Source organism: Pleurodeles waltl, chromosome 4_2, assembly GCF_031143425.1.
Source record: "Pleurodeles waltl isolate 20211129_DDA chromosome 4_2, aPleWal1.hap1.20221129, whole genome shotgun sequence".
Classification (NCBI taxonomy): Eukaryota; Metazoa; Chordata; class Amphibia; order Caudata; family Salamandridae; genus Pleurodeles; species Pleurodeles waltl.
Genome location: NC_090443.1, coordinates 796,189,780 through 796,203,692, shown reverse-complemented (window position 1 = coordinate 796,203,692; position 13,913 = coordinate 796,189,780).

Here is a 13,913-nt window from a genome sequence, read left to right as displayed (position 1 = left end):
TTGCTGCAGGCTCCTTTTTCCACCAGAACATTCAAATATGATATTTAGCTGCTACTGTTGCAACAGCACCCAGCAAAGCAGACATCCAATGGGAATCTATCAGCTCCATGGACCCTAAAGTGACTATACAGTGTTCCTCTTTCTGGGCAGGTTATATGAGTTTTTTGAATTTGGTAAGCAGTGTACGAGCTCCGTGGACAGCATATGTGCTGGTGTCAATCACAAAATTCATGGCTGGAGAAAATACTGACACTTTCTATCTTCGTGTCCATTGAATCAGCCAGAGCAGAGTTGTCTGAAGCCATGGATGAAGGTCCTAGCATGCTTGGCCAGAGTTCATTTTTGCCCTACAAGGAAATATTGAACCAGGTAATTATGTCCCAGGAATCTCTGCAAACCTTCAGTCTCAACAGCTTCCAACTTTTCTTTAACAAAATGATTTAAATGTCTTATAGTACACCTGTTGTAGTGAACATTCTGGGGGCTGAGGCTGGTGCTGCCATCAGATCTTTAAAACCCAGAACACCCAAATATGATCTATCATCTCTACCTACCTGCAGTAGTTGGACCCCTGAACCTAATCACCCCCTTAAATGGGGGTCAGCCAGCATCCCCATATCCTCATCTAAAGATTTGAATCTTCTCCTATACTTTTGCATGGTCACCAAGCCCCACAGAAAAGGAGGAGCATGTCACTGGGAGAGCTGGCCTCTGCCTCATCAGGATGGAATCACCTCAAGGTATATTCCTGAGAAAGATCTGCCATGTGCTGGCTGAAAACACAGTGCAGGGGAAGACTGGAAGGTCCTGAAGCATTATCCCCTAGCTCTTTAGCACTGAGGTGGGCCCTTAATGGACGAAAGTACCATTGTTAAAGAACATACACATCTTACTGCACACCAGAGTAAGAAATGAAACTGGAGGAGGAATAAGCTTTAAGTTTGTCTTTTTGATAATGAAAGGGATAGACCTTTACTTTGACAAAAATGGGAGAGACAGGTATTGCTTGAGATTCCCTGGGAAAGATTATCCTTTTTCTAAGAGGTGAAGGATTCTGGGATAAAGGCCGACTCTCAAAGATTAAGTACTTTTATACAGAAGAGGTGGTAATTGTGGTAACTTCAGATCGACCTGTGGGGTTTGAAACACTGAATTCTGAAAATGGATCAGCATCTATCACCTGCCACAAGCCTGGGGAACACTTTGGGCCTTTCAATGCCTCTAATATTACATTCTTGTGCCTGTCTTTTCTGTAGATGTTGTCAATCTTGCTCTGTTCAGATGTATTTGGGAGAATTGTATTGGTTCTCCTTTCCCTAAAGTCCTTAGTTGAATATTTGAGTCTATCCCAGGTCTATTGAACAGAAGGAATCACCCATTTGCCCCTACCAGTCTGAATACAAGCTTTCTAGATTTTTTTTGCTGGCCATTCCTAGCAATGGATGCAATGTCTTGCATTCTGTGCTTGTCATCAATGCAGTTGCATTATTTTAATCATGCAGGACATTTATACCATGTCAATATATCAACCAACATCTAGACTGTAAAAGCCGGGAGATTCTACATCTTACCCTCATCTTTGTGTTTCAATATGTCCTTCCTTTCACATTGTGTACCTGGGTAAGATAACAGTAGATATGCCTTTGGGCGCATCCAACATGCGCATCCATCTCGCTAAAATTGCCAAGTCATCCTGGTATATCTGTAAACGTTGTTACTGGAGGCCGGCCATCAAACTAGTAGAAAGCTCCAAGTGTGGTTGTGAAACATATTTCAAGCTCACTGAAGTGAGGGAGAGAGTTTACAAGGTCCCTGATAATCTGGAAATGTCTATTCTAATGTCTCAAATTCACGCACTGATAACTCCATTTTGGGAGATTGAAGCTACCCATATTCTAGATTAGAAATTGTAAGTGCCTATTGATTCTCAAGAATGTATACTGCCCAGTCAGTCAGCAAACTAGCCAGAGCTTCTGAAGCTAACATTAGATGAGGGTGACGCAGTTTTATTGATGACACACACAATGAAATATATATTTATCAAGTAGTTGTGTCACCCTTGAGCCCCGCAAAGGGGTGCAAGGGTGACAAAACTACTAAATTAGATTCATCAAGCCAGATAAGGCCACATTGTGTGACCTGAGTGGCTTGATGAATCTAGAATAACGCAACGCAGCACAGCGCAAATCACTGTGTTGCTTTACTGTGCACCAGGGAGGCATTCCATGGGTGGAGCATGGGTGTTCCCATGCATGAACCCATGGATTTTCACACAGTCCCAGATTTACCATTACTGGTAGACCTGAGAATGAGTCAAAATGCTATGCCGCCCCAGCTGAGACGTAACAAAGAGAAATATCTTTATTTCTTCTTTTTAACTCTTTCTATGTGTGCTGCATTTTACAGCACACGTAGAAAGAGGAAAATGGCTTTGAGGATTGTTTTGTGCAGGAAGGTGGTCCTTCCTGCACAAAAACAATTCTGTCTCCAACGCAAGCACCCTTTCACCATGGAAGCCAAGAGGGTGCAGGCACATGGAAAATACAGCACATTCCTGCCCTTTCCTCAGCACAGAAAGGTGACTTGCTGTGCTGCATGAAATATTGATAAATATGCCTCACACATAGCGTATTGTTGACAAATATAGTGAAAATACTGAAAAACAGATTTAAACCACAGTGCTATGCTCTTCTACCTGCAGATTTGGTGGAGGGGAGAATAGCAAAATGAGACATAGGGGCTCATTACGAGTTTAGCGGTCCCAACGTGGGACCGTCAATCTTGCGGGGAGAACACCCCCACCATGGTACTATTACAAGGTTTTCACTGGCCTGACCTGGCTGGCCGGCGGAAACCTTCAAATAGAGCATTCCTGCCGATCTGACTGACAGGAACAGTGCGACGAGATAGCATTCGGCTCCCTTAAAGGGGCTGAGTGCTATCTCGTAGGACAGAGGGGGCCACCCAGCACCCTCGGAATGTGCACTCACTGTCTGCAAAGCAGACATGGCGCAATCTGATGGTGATGGGCAGGGGGCATGGGCAGTGCAGGGCCCCCTCCCATGGCTCCCTGCACTTGTTCTCCGCCAGCCTGTTCATGGTGGTGAAACCGCCATGAAAAGGCTGGTGGAGAACAAGGTTGTAATCAGTATGACGAAGCTGAGTTAATCGTCGCCCTGGCTGATTGCAACCAAGACCTCTGTCACCCCGTCCAGATTTAGGATGCTGGAGGAGATGGCGTTTAAATGGTGGCCCGACCACCAAACTTGTAATGTGATGATCGCACCGCCAAAGCCGCAGGGGTCCAACTGCCACCGCAAGACTGGTAGGTCACGTGACCACCAGCCTCATAATGAGGCCCAAAATCTGTTTTAAATTATTATGTAATGTAATATTTAGTTATTCATTATAATGTACCTGCTTATACTTCCCGCTTATTTGTGGATCTGTTTGACCAACTATAAACTCTGAATAGTTTCGCTATGCCCCGTTCTCGCTCTTCTCACTGTAAGACATAGTTATGAATAACATAGATAAACCAGAACTTATAACCTTAGTCCCCAGTGAAGTGGATGATCCCATCACTTCTCCGACATTAAATTGGTTCACCTTGAGAGAACATTTCTAGACAATTTTTTACAAGAGATGCTCCTTTTATGAATGCCTTCTTGATCTATTTACATATTACAGAATCCAGAGCTCCTTAATTCAGTACAGATCCTTGGAAATGTCTTCCTGATACATTTACAAATTACAGCTTCCAAAGCTTCGTAATCAGTACAAATCCTTAAATATCTCTTCTTGATCCATTCACAACTTACAGAATTCAGAGCTCCTTTATTCAGTTTAGATACTTGAATATGTCTTCTTGATCCTGTACATAAAACACAGAGCTCCTTATTTTAGCACAAATGAATAACCCTTTCCCCTGCTCCTGGAAAAATAGCTAACCTTTCACAGAAAAACAGAACAAAATCTGTCTCACACCCTTTGAATATCATTGCATTCCTTACTGTTAGGCTGAGCTTTACAAAACCACCAGGCAACACAGTGCAGCAGCCAAAAAGGCAGCGCTTCATTGCGTGATAGGGAGGGAGCAGGAGAGCACCATATCTACATAAATATGGCACTCTCCTCCCCTCTCCCTAGCGCCAGCACTGATTGCATCTGCCGTGCACCATAGAACAGGGGTGTCTGCGTGAGCCTAGCATAAGTTTTGCACTGGAAAGGTACCGTTCAAGGACAAAATACTATGCTTAAACACACTTTAAAACGTGTTCCACTTTGTATGTGTGCTGTACAGTGCAGTACACATGCAAAGTCAGAAAAGAAAGGAGAAATTAGAACATTTCTCCTTTTAACGGCTGCTTTCAAATGGCATTAACTTTTGGCGCAAAACCCTGTTTACTACTGTTTGCAGATACAGTTTTGCGACAAAAGGCATGGGTGGTTGCATGGAAACTCCCACGTATCACCCATATAATGCCTCCTCTGTTCTAAGTAAGGCAAGGCGGTGCTTCACGCTGCTTTGTGTTAGTTTTAAGGTACTTTCCAGCGCAAAACAAGTTTTGAGCTGGAAAGTAAATTAGGAGAAAAACATTTTCTGCTGATCAGCATCACTTTTGTGGCGCTAATCCAGCGCAAACTGTTTGTAAATCTCCCCCTAAGTGGCTTATCCCTTTTTTAAACTCAAGAATGAATTGGGGCTTCTCCACCAGGGATAGCATGTAATATAACAATGTTAACAGGGCCGTTAGGTGAATAATATTTGTTTGATAATAATTGTTTGAATCGCTGATAACCTCATTATGAGTTGGCCATTCGGTGAATGATGGCACAATAGGTCTCAAAAGCCAAGCTGACATCATTAAAAAGAGAAAGATTCTGAAATGGTTCTAGTTAGTGATGCAAGGCTGTGTACAGAGAACTGTTATTTCTCTCTACTGAAAGGCCGCTTTAATGTTTCCAGAGGATAATCACAGAAAAGAGCCTATTAGAAGAAAGATTTAACAGAAGGCAAGCAGCCACAGTATGAGATGGAACAAATTACATTTCACAGTAAAAGAGTTCTACCAGGGGTTGTAAGCCCACATGCACAGGAAAAACATGTTTTTTTAAATTGCACTGATAACAAAACTGAACAGCTTGGCAAGCCATGCCCACTTCACCAGCGCGGTTTCTACAGAGGTGAACGGTGTCTTTTTATAGAAAAAAGTCTATGACAAAAATGCAGTCCCGTATGGCAGTCAAGAAATGAAATGCAGAGAAAACACAAGGCTCGGAGGTCACACCGAGGCAAGCAGGACATTACATTAATGATGAAAAGAAGCAGGGCCTGCATGAAGAGTTAAGGCATCATGGGACATAGCAGCACTCGAAGAAGCACTCCTAATATATTTTAAAAAAGAGAGAATGGGGAAACATTTGGCATTGTCAAGAGAACATCATCTTCGCTCTGTCGTTACCTCACAGAGAAAGAACAATAACATTAAATGCCCAATTGCTGTTACAGCGTGTATTAGCTTTCACAGGAAATGTTATATGTCCCAACTCCAAAATGATTTCAACAAGCACTCATTTATATGCATGCCTTATGCTGGCAGAATCAGCCTCTGACATACGAGTTAAAGTAAATTTGCATGACCCTATTCACACAAAATAACCATTGTGTGAAGCGAATTTTTTATTTGTATGCTTGGTATTCATTTTCAGTGGGTTTATTTTTTACAAATCTAGAATATGCAAAACAAAATGTTTTTGCATAATCTAGATATGTAATCATATTTATAAATATATGCATAACGGTTTGCATAATCTTGCTTTGTAGAAAATACACTGAAAAGGGACGCTGAGCATACAAATTACAAATCCACCTCACAAGATTGCAAAAGGGTATTTTGTGTGCAGGAACCCTCTAATCCATGATTGTCAGATATATATGTGGTTTTCCTCTAGTGACTAACTGCATTATCGTGCTTTGCGGTACCTTATGTGAGTAAACTGTTCACATTACTTAGTTTAGAATCATTAAAAAAAAGAATTAGCCATCTTTATAATTCAAAGTTTACAAGTAATTGATGTGCACAGAGTTCAGGTATTTAAAGTCACTATCAACCCAAAAATGGAAAGACAAATTTATCAACAAAATGATCATTTCAAAAATCAGTCACAAGACAGATGTCACAAAAAAACGATTCCGCCTGGTTGGCTCCAGTCGCATCAAATGTATCTTTAGTTGTTTTTTTTTGTTTTTTTAAGTTCCCAATGTAAATGAATTGTCTTTGTTTAATGCATCACATATGTCGGAAAATGCAATTCCAATTGTGTCAGTAGCTGTTTGGGTCGCTGCAAAAGATTCGCCTAAATTCAATATCGGCCTATATCACATTTTTCCTTCTATTTCAGCCATGTTTAAGTGTTTGTTTTTATTCTGTGCAAAATGAATATTTCATAAGAAGGCCACCTTGTATGGTGTTAAATTGTAACAAATCGCAGTGCGGCTCTTCTCACAGGTCCGCTCGATTGTGAAAAGCAGAGTGTGTCAAACCACAGCACATCAGTCGCTGAGGAAGTCTTGTCCAAGCTCCTGAGGGAGATCCTATAGTTCAGTGTTGAAGGAGTATATTTCATGAATTAATGCACCTCCTTTCTTGCTCAGTGGAAAAAATCATTTCTATGCTCGCTTCAGCTTCAAGGGTTAAAAGGCCTACTGCCACGCTTTCTTGAGTTCATTCTTGTGAAATACCCAAAATATAACCAGAGAATAATTAATCTGGAGCCCTACTTCAAAGTGAAATAGAGCAGCACTAATTCATCTATCTTTTACCTTTTTTGTAACATCCTATTAACTAAATCAAATATAAAATTCACACAGGGAGTGCAGGAAGCGAATCACACTTAAACACCTCAAACTAAGAACCATTAAATTGCACGGGCTAATAAAAGAAATCTTCAGTTAATTTTCTTTTTATAAGCCCAAAGACATTTGTCTGTTCTTCCTTTGATTTTTGCTTACAATGACCACATTTTAATCATTTTGTTTAGATTTAAGTCATTATCGTAGTCATCACAATGAAAAACGCCCTCTTCTTCCACCCTTCCCTCACCTTGTCATCTTGGACGGCTTGGAACCGCAGAATGTAACAATAATAAATATTTAAAATATCCAATTATTTTGTATAGCAGAAAACTGTTCAAAAAGAGAAATCATGTAGGGATAACTGAGGTATGCGAGCTACCATAGTAGTCCCAACACTGTCAACTTGCCCCTTCAAACTACAGGGGTTTCTTGAAACTGCTAATTACAACAATACAAATTAAAAAATTACAATTATCTTTCACAGTAGAAAACAAAGAATTCAAGGAGAAAGATAATGGGGAAAACGTGTTTCGTGGAAAAAATGCTCTGTTTTACATGGTTTGAAATGTAAAAACAATATTTATAAGACAAGCATTTTCAAAACCTTATTTGAAAAATAGTTTCTTTCTTAGGCCGTGGTCTCCAGGGGTTCAGTCTTTGCAATATAGAGCGCCGCAGTTCCATGATCAAGAGAGCCTCGAAAAAAAAGATACGAACAATTAAAGTGGTTCTGCATATATCTGTGCCCTCCCCATCATGAGGGCCCACATCTTGATGACTGCCCAACAATATGGCAGTAGGACTGCTTTTCAGTGTGGGGTTCTCTGTACCTGCTCAGACATTTGGATCTCTTTTCTATTGTCACTCGTTCAATGTATCATCTACCTTCATGCACTCCCTTCTCTAAATTCAAGCCATTTCGCTCTCATCTTTGAAAGTTTCTAACTTACTTCCATGCATGCTGTTGATACATGAATACCAACCTAGTACACATTGCACAATCCGTCTAAGCTGATTGTACACATGAATCATTTAATGGTCCATTGAGATCACTGCAAGGGAAAATGAAAACCTAGACCACATACCAGCTAATTCTATTTAGCTTTCCCCCATCTTCAGAGGTATACAGCTATACATGAATTGTATTTCACTTCCTTCCCTTTTATATTCTAAAAAGCTGCAAGCCTGCATTGCCATGTTCATTTATTGGGTATGGCCCAGTGCATCCGCAGCTGATGTGCTGATTAGTGCAAGCCCAAATCAGCCATAGTACAATTGGGACCTTTGTTCATCGGGATTCTAGTTTTCAGATCTTGAGAATGTTGCATTGCATTTTGACAAAAGTATAGTTGGTGCCTTAGTAGTTAAGAGCATAGATGCAAAGGGTGCTTTTGTTTTGCATACTTCTACCACACCCCATTTAAAGTCACTGTGCCCCTCAGTTCTGAATATGGATTATCAGTCTGCTACCGAGTCTGGAAGGGAGACAAAGATCCAGTTTGACTGCCATTACAGTACCAGCTTTTTTCACTCTTTCAGTGTAGACCAGTTTAAATTCAAAGTGATAGTCAAAACAGGGAACTAATAAAACTAACACAAAACGTGTGCATTGCAGCCTCTTGACCACAATGAACTAGCTCACAAAAGAACACATGGGTGTTTCATTATCAGGTATCCTGTTCAAAGCAAAATGCCCTAGCAAAAGTGATGTTGCATGGTAAGGCTTCAGTAGGCATTTGGAGAACAATGGGTCAAAGTGCCTGTGGCACAGTACTTCATTTCTTTAGCATTAATGGGTTTCAACTTCTTTTCCAGTGCAGGCAAGAAGGACCAGACTGCTTGAATGACAAAAAGTCCAAAGATCAGCTCTTCTACCTAAAATAAAAAATGTCCAGGAACACAACAATATTTCCAGAAAGTTCTATAGCCTGGGCAGGAGCAGAAACTGTATTTTTCAAAGACTGTAGGTCTTGGGCATATTGGCATTACTGAAATGCCAGCTGCCACAACAGGTGACTTGGGCAGTATGATAGACTATGACCAAAATAAGGAAATGGCCGGAGATCAGCATGTACGAAGCAAATCAGAGATTAATGCAGCTCATCTAAGGGTGTAGCAGAGGAGAACAGAGAGGCGTCATGGGAGTTATCTAGGAAACTGGTATCTTAGAAGGCTTGCATCAGGCCCTCTCCTTAACAGGTTGAGATGTTCTGACCCTGAGAGCATAGATTTCAATCATAGAACTGCAAATTAGTGCTTTCATCAGTAGTTGGTGTAGTATCACATGAATTTCACTGCTCAATGGCAGTAGAACTGTCATTGGTTTCTTTTTTTTTGTTTTTAATATATCCTTATGCCACAATATCCCCGCTTCAGCGAGGAGAGTGACTGGTATGTTTTGCTTTAGGATGTATCATATTACAAAGTCATCGCTCAGATATGGTTTGGAATAGGTGGGTGTTTACCCCTTTCTAGACTTCTAAAAAATCTCTTTCAAGCCACAGATTCTGAACTTATCATGGCTAATCATATACTTCTGCGTATTTAAAAAAGTGATATTACACTGACTACCTGTGCATATCTTTTACGGCATATTATTTGGTTCTAAACTAGCTGCATCATTCTGGGACAAATTCTAGACTAATTGGGACATTGTGCTCATATTTCATAGAAATTCAGCAGTTATAGTTAGAGTTTGTTTAAGTAACTATAATTCGCACCCTAAGGAAACTATAACTTGTGACCTTGCCATGCACAGTTTTCTTATCCATAATTTTATTGGATATGTTGCAGTGATAATATCAAAGATGCTATACAAGACCTCATCAATGATATAATATGTTGAGTAATTAGCTGTGCATGGCAAAGGCGTAAGTTATAGTTACCTTAGTGTGCGAGTTATAGTTACTTAAAAGAACTCTATAACTGCTGAATTTCTATGGTTTTGTACGAGTAAATTAAGAACTTAACTATAATGTCCCTGTAACCTTTGTTTTTTTCAGTGAATTTCTATGTTTTTTTAACATAAAGCAATTTTAATTACTATACCTATTCCAACCTCCGTCTTGCAGCAAAGCCCTTATAACCACCCAACCCCACACGTCCTTTGGCTGTGGGCAGCGCAAGTTGGCCACAGGGCCTGTCTCTGTCAGTGGATCTGTGAGTGGGTGCGTGAATGTTTGAGTGTGTCTGAAAGTGGGTGTGTGAGTCAGAGTGGGTGTGAGGGGGTGCATGAGTGTCTGAGTGGGTGTGTGAAAGGACGCATAAGTCTCTTAGTACATTTATGAGTGAATGAATTAGTATATGAATGAGTGTGTTTTTTCTTTCAAATTTTTCAATCACAAATAATTCACAAAAGCTATTTTAAACCCATAATTTGCACCTAAAACACACCTATATCACACCCCTGGAGTCAGGATACCTTCACCCTGATGCCTTATGCCACTTTCAATTTGGAATTTCACCCCCTGGAATCATGTCCCGTGAAATGAAATGGCAGCCGCAACTTTGTAGTCAGGTTGCGGTCAGCCAATTGCAGCGCTTCTTTCCGCACACGTATTTGTGAAAAAAATTGTGAATTTTGCAAATTATTCACGGCCAGAGATATATAAATTTATTTTCCTTCCAATATCTCAAAAACTACTGAACAGATTCACACCAAATATGCGAAACTGTAATCTGCGTACCGATAGCTAGCTTTCTGCCAAATTTGGTGTAATTCCGTCCAGTGGTTCGGCCTGTAGTTGTGTCTAAAGAATCCTATAGAAATTAACATGGGAAAACCAACCTTTTTCTATGCCCCTTTTTCTCGGCCCCCGCTTAACGGATTATCCCGAAACTTTCCATGTGCAACAAGAATCACTGCAACACTTTTTTGGGAAAATTTTGTGAAGATTCGTCAAACGGTGCCAAAGACGTAGGCAAGTCCTATGGAAAAATGGTTCTAACTATAACTACCTAGTGGCAACTATATATATATATATATATATATATATATATATATATATATATGTGTGTGTGTGTGTGTGTGTGTGTGTGTGTGTGTGTGTGTGTGTGTGTGTGTGTGTGTGTGTGTGTGTGTGTGTGTGTGTGTGTGTGTGTGTGTGCACTCTAAGCCACTTCATGCTGCGCCTCTCTGCTCTACTCTGTACCACCTTACTCTATGCTAATCCAATGCGCACTCTTCGCCACTCCAGTCTAAACCACTCCAGTCTAACCCACACCAATCTACTCTGCACAACTCCACTCTACGCCACCTTGCAGCACTGCACTCTATGCCAATACACTTTACGCCAATGCACTTTACTTGTAATACTTAACTCTATGCCCTTGCACTCTTCGCAAATCCACTGAACACCACTCTAATCTACTCTGCACAATTGCACTCTTTCCCACAGCACTCTACACCACTTTACTCTATGCCATTACACTATATGCTACTTTACACAACTGCACTATACCCTGCACCACTCCACTCTACGCCAGTTCACTCTACTCTGAAACAATCTACTCTACACTACTGCACTCTACTCCACTCTGCGCTACCTCACTGTATGCCACTCTACTCTTAACCACTGCACTCTATGCCACTGCACTCCACTCTACTGCCCTCTACACCACTTTGACACTGTACTCTGCAACACTGCACTCTCCATAATGGAACCCTGTGCCAATCTACCCTGCACTACTCCACTCTATGGTACTCCAGTCTATGCCACTGCACTCTGTGACACTATTCTCTATTTGAGATCACTCTATGCCACTGAACTCTATGCCACTTGACACTACTCTGCACTCTACCCCACTGCACTCTATATCATGTGACTCTACTTTGCGCCACTGCCCTCTGCATCACTCCACTCTATGCCACTCAACTCTGCACCACTCTAAGCCACTGCACCCTAAACCACTCTGCTCTGCACCACTGTGTGCCACTCCACTCTGCACCACAGCACTGTAGTATCACCACTATAATCTATGCCACTGCATTCTACAACGCAGCATTGTATTCCGCTGAATTCAATGCCACTGCACTATACACTACTATACTCTGCAACACTCTATGCTAATATACTCAACACCAGTCTACTCCATTCAACTCCAGTGTATTCCACTCTACGTGACTCCTCATTATGCCACTCCAATACAAGACACTCTGTGCCATTCCACTCTTTGCCTTTCCACTCCGTGAAACTCCATTCCACTCTCCTCTGCGCCAAGCTGAACAGCAACCACGCTGGTGTCCAACATGGCTAGAACACGTTGGCAAAGCTAATAGCTCTTGCATAGATGAGACCGCCTGGCTTTGCCTATGCTTGTTTCCTTTTAGTTGTGTCTTTGCAGTTTGCTTGTTTATCGTGCTCATAACAGTGAGGCAACATTACACCTTTTCAGGGTCGAGCCTGCGTCGTGGGCTTGCTTGTTAAAATCTGCTTGCTTTCATTAGTGGAAGGCACGCATACGGCATGCCTTTTCTGGTGGTTAGCTCTCCTCGAGCGCAGGGACCAAGAACTGGAAACATGCGAGGCTCGCTGTTTCCCATCAGGTTTGTGGACTACTTTTTATATTTTGTTTGCAGCATGATCTCGCTTTCCAGAAGTCGAGCGCTTTGCATAACATTGACGATAACACTTGTACTTATTCAAGTTTACACAGCATCCTACAAATACGTCACTTTCTCCCCGGGCCCCGGCTCGCCCTCACTGTCTTCAATGTGTAGCTTTCACTCCACTTGAACGCTTCTGTCTTCCAGAGCTCCTCGTGTTCATTTTGCTCTAACAGGGCTTTTCTGCAGCCCCCCCGTCCTCTTCACCGTGCTTCCTTATGCGAAGCATCCCTCAATCTTTGCTCGATGTTCGCCTGTTCTCCGTGATGTACTTTCCATCCCAGGTTCTCAGCTGCCCTCTTTTCGTTGTCCACTTGTTCTCTGGGCTGATCTCCCTGCCCCCCTCCCCCTCTATCTCGGCTGCCGCCGTTCATGGGCGAGTTAAGGCGGATCTCTCTCGCCCCAGGCTCCATGCTGTTGTCCTATGCGCCTAAAAGCCTGGTTTCCCTCCACATGCACCAGCGGATCTTATGTGCTCCCTGGTCACCATTGCACTCTTGTATCCCCCCAAGACTGTCCCCACCCTCCGACCTCAGCCCCCACAAGGCACCCTCTGGTAAATCAGGATATTGATGTTTAGTATTTTAAAGGTTGAGTACGCCTTCCTGGGCCCCCAGCTGTCATGCTCGTTCCTCCTAAATCACGCGCTTGCAAGGTAGTGTGGGCTCTCTGTGCCCACGCACTACCCTCTGTTCTTGAATCAGTCATGGATAATGCCCGGGGAGCATCTCCCGTCTGCAATCTTTGAGCCACACGGTCTCACTACTTAATGCCGTTAGTCATCGGCTAATCGTCCTGCCTCAGCAGTACTGCCTGTTGCATGCCTTAGCAGAGGGGGCTGTTCAATGAGGTAGCGTGCCCCCCCACTCCCCCATTCCAAGCCTGTGCCACGGGACACGTTATCCCTGGACGCGTTCACAACCCGATTAAATTGTGCATCCTGTATATAATGGTACTCGGTCTACCGACTTGGGAAGGTTAGATGGCTGATTTGCCCATGCCAGGGTTCGAATTCGAGTCTGCTGAATAGAATACTGGTGTGCAGTTGTCAGGTCTACTCCCCCCGCACCCTCCCCCTCCAAAACATGTTACTTGCACTGTTGTGTGTGAGGGTGGAGGTTCCAACGGGTTTGTTTTCTCCCTCTCACATTTCCATTCGAGAGGGGTTGGGGCAAAGCGTGTCCAATGGCTCTTCCATGCCAGGGGTGATGCCCCGCTCCACCAGTCATTACAGGTGGGCTCAGAATCCCACTCCCAGGTTTGTCATGCTTCCGCAGCACCGCACCATGGGAGTCAGCACCGCCGAGCTGTCAGTGGGCCTCGGTTCTTCCATACTAATAGCAGCTCGATCGCGCTGTCTTTTTCTTTCAATTTGGAAAGAAAAATCCGGTTGGTAGTTTACAACTGCTAATTGCTGTAACTCGGAGAAATGCGAGACCCTAGTGCATT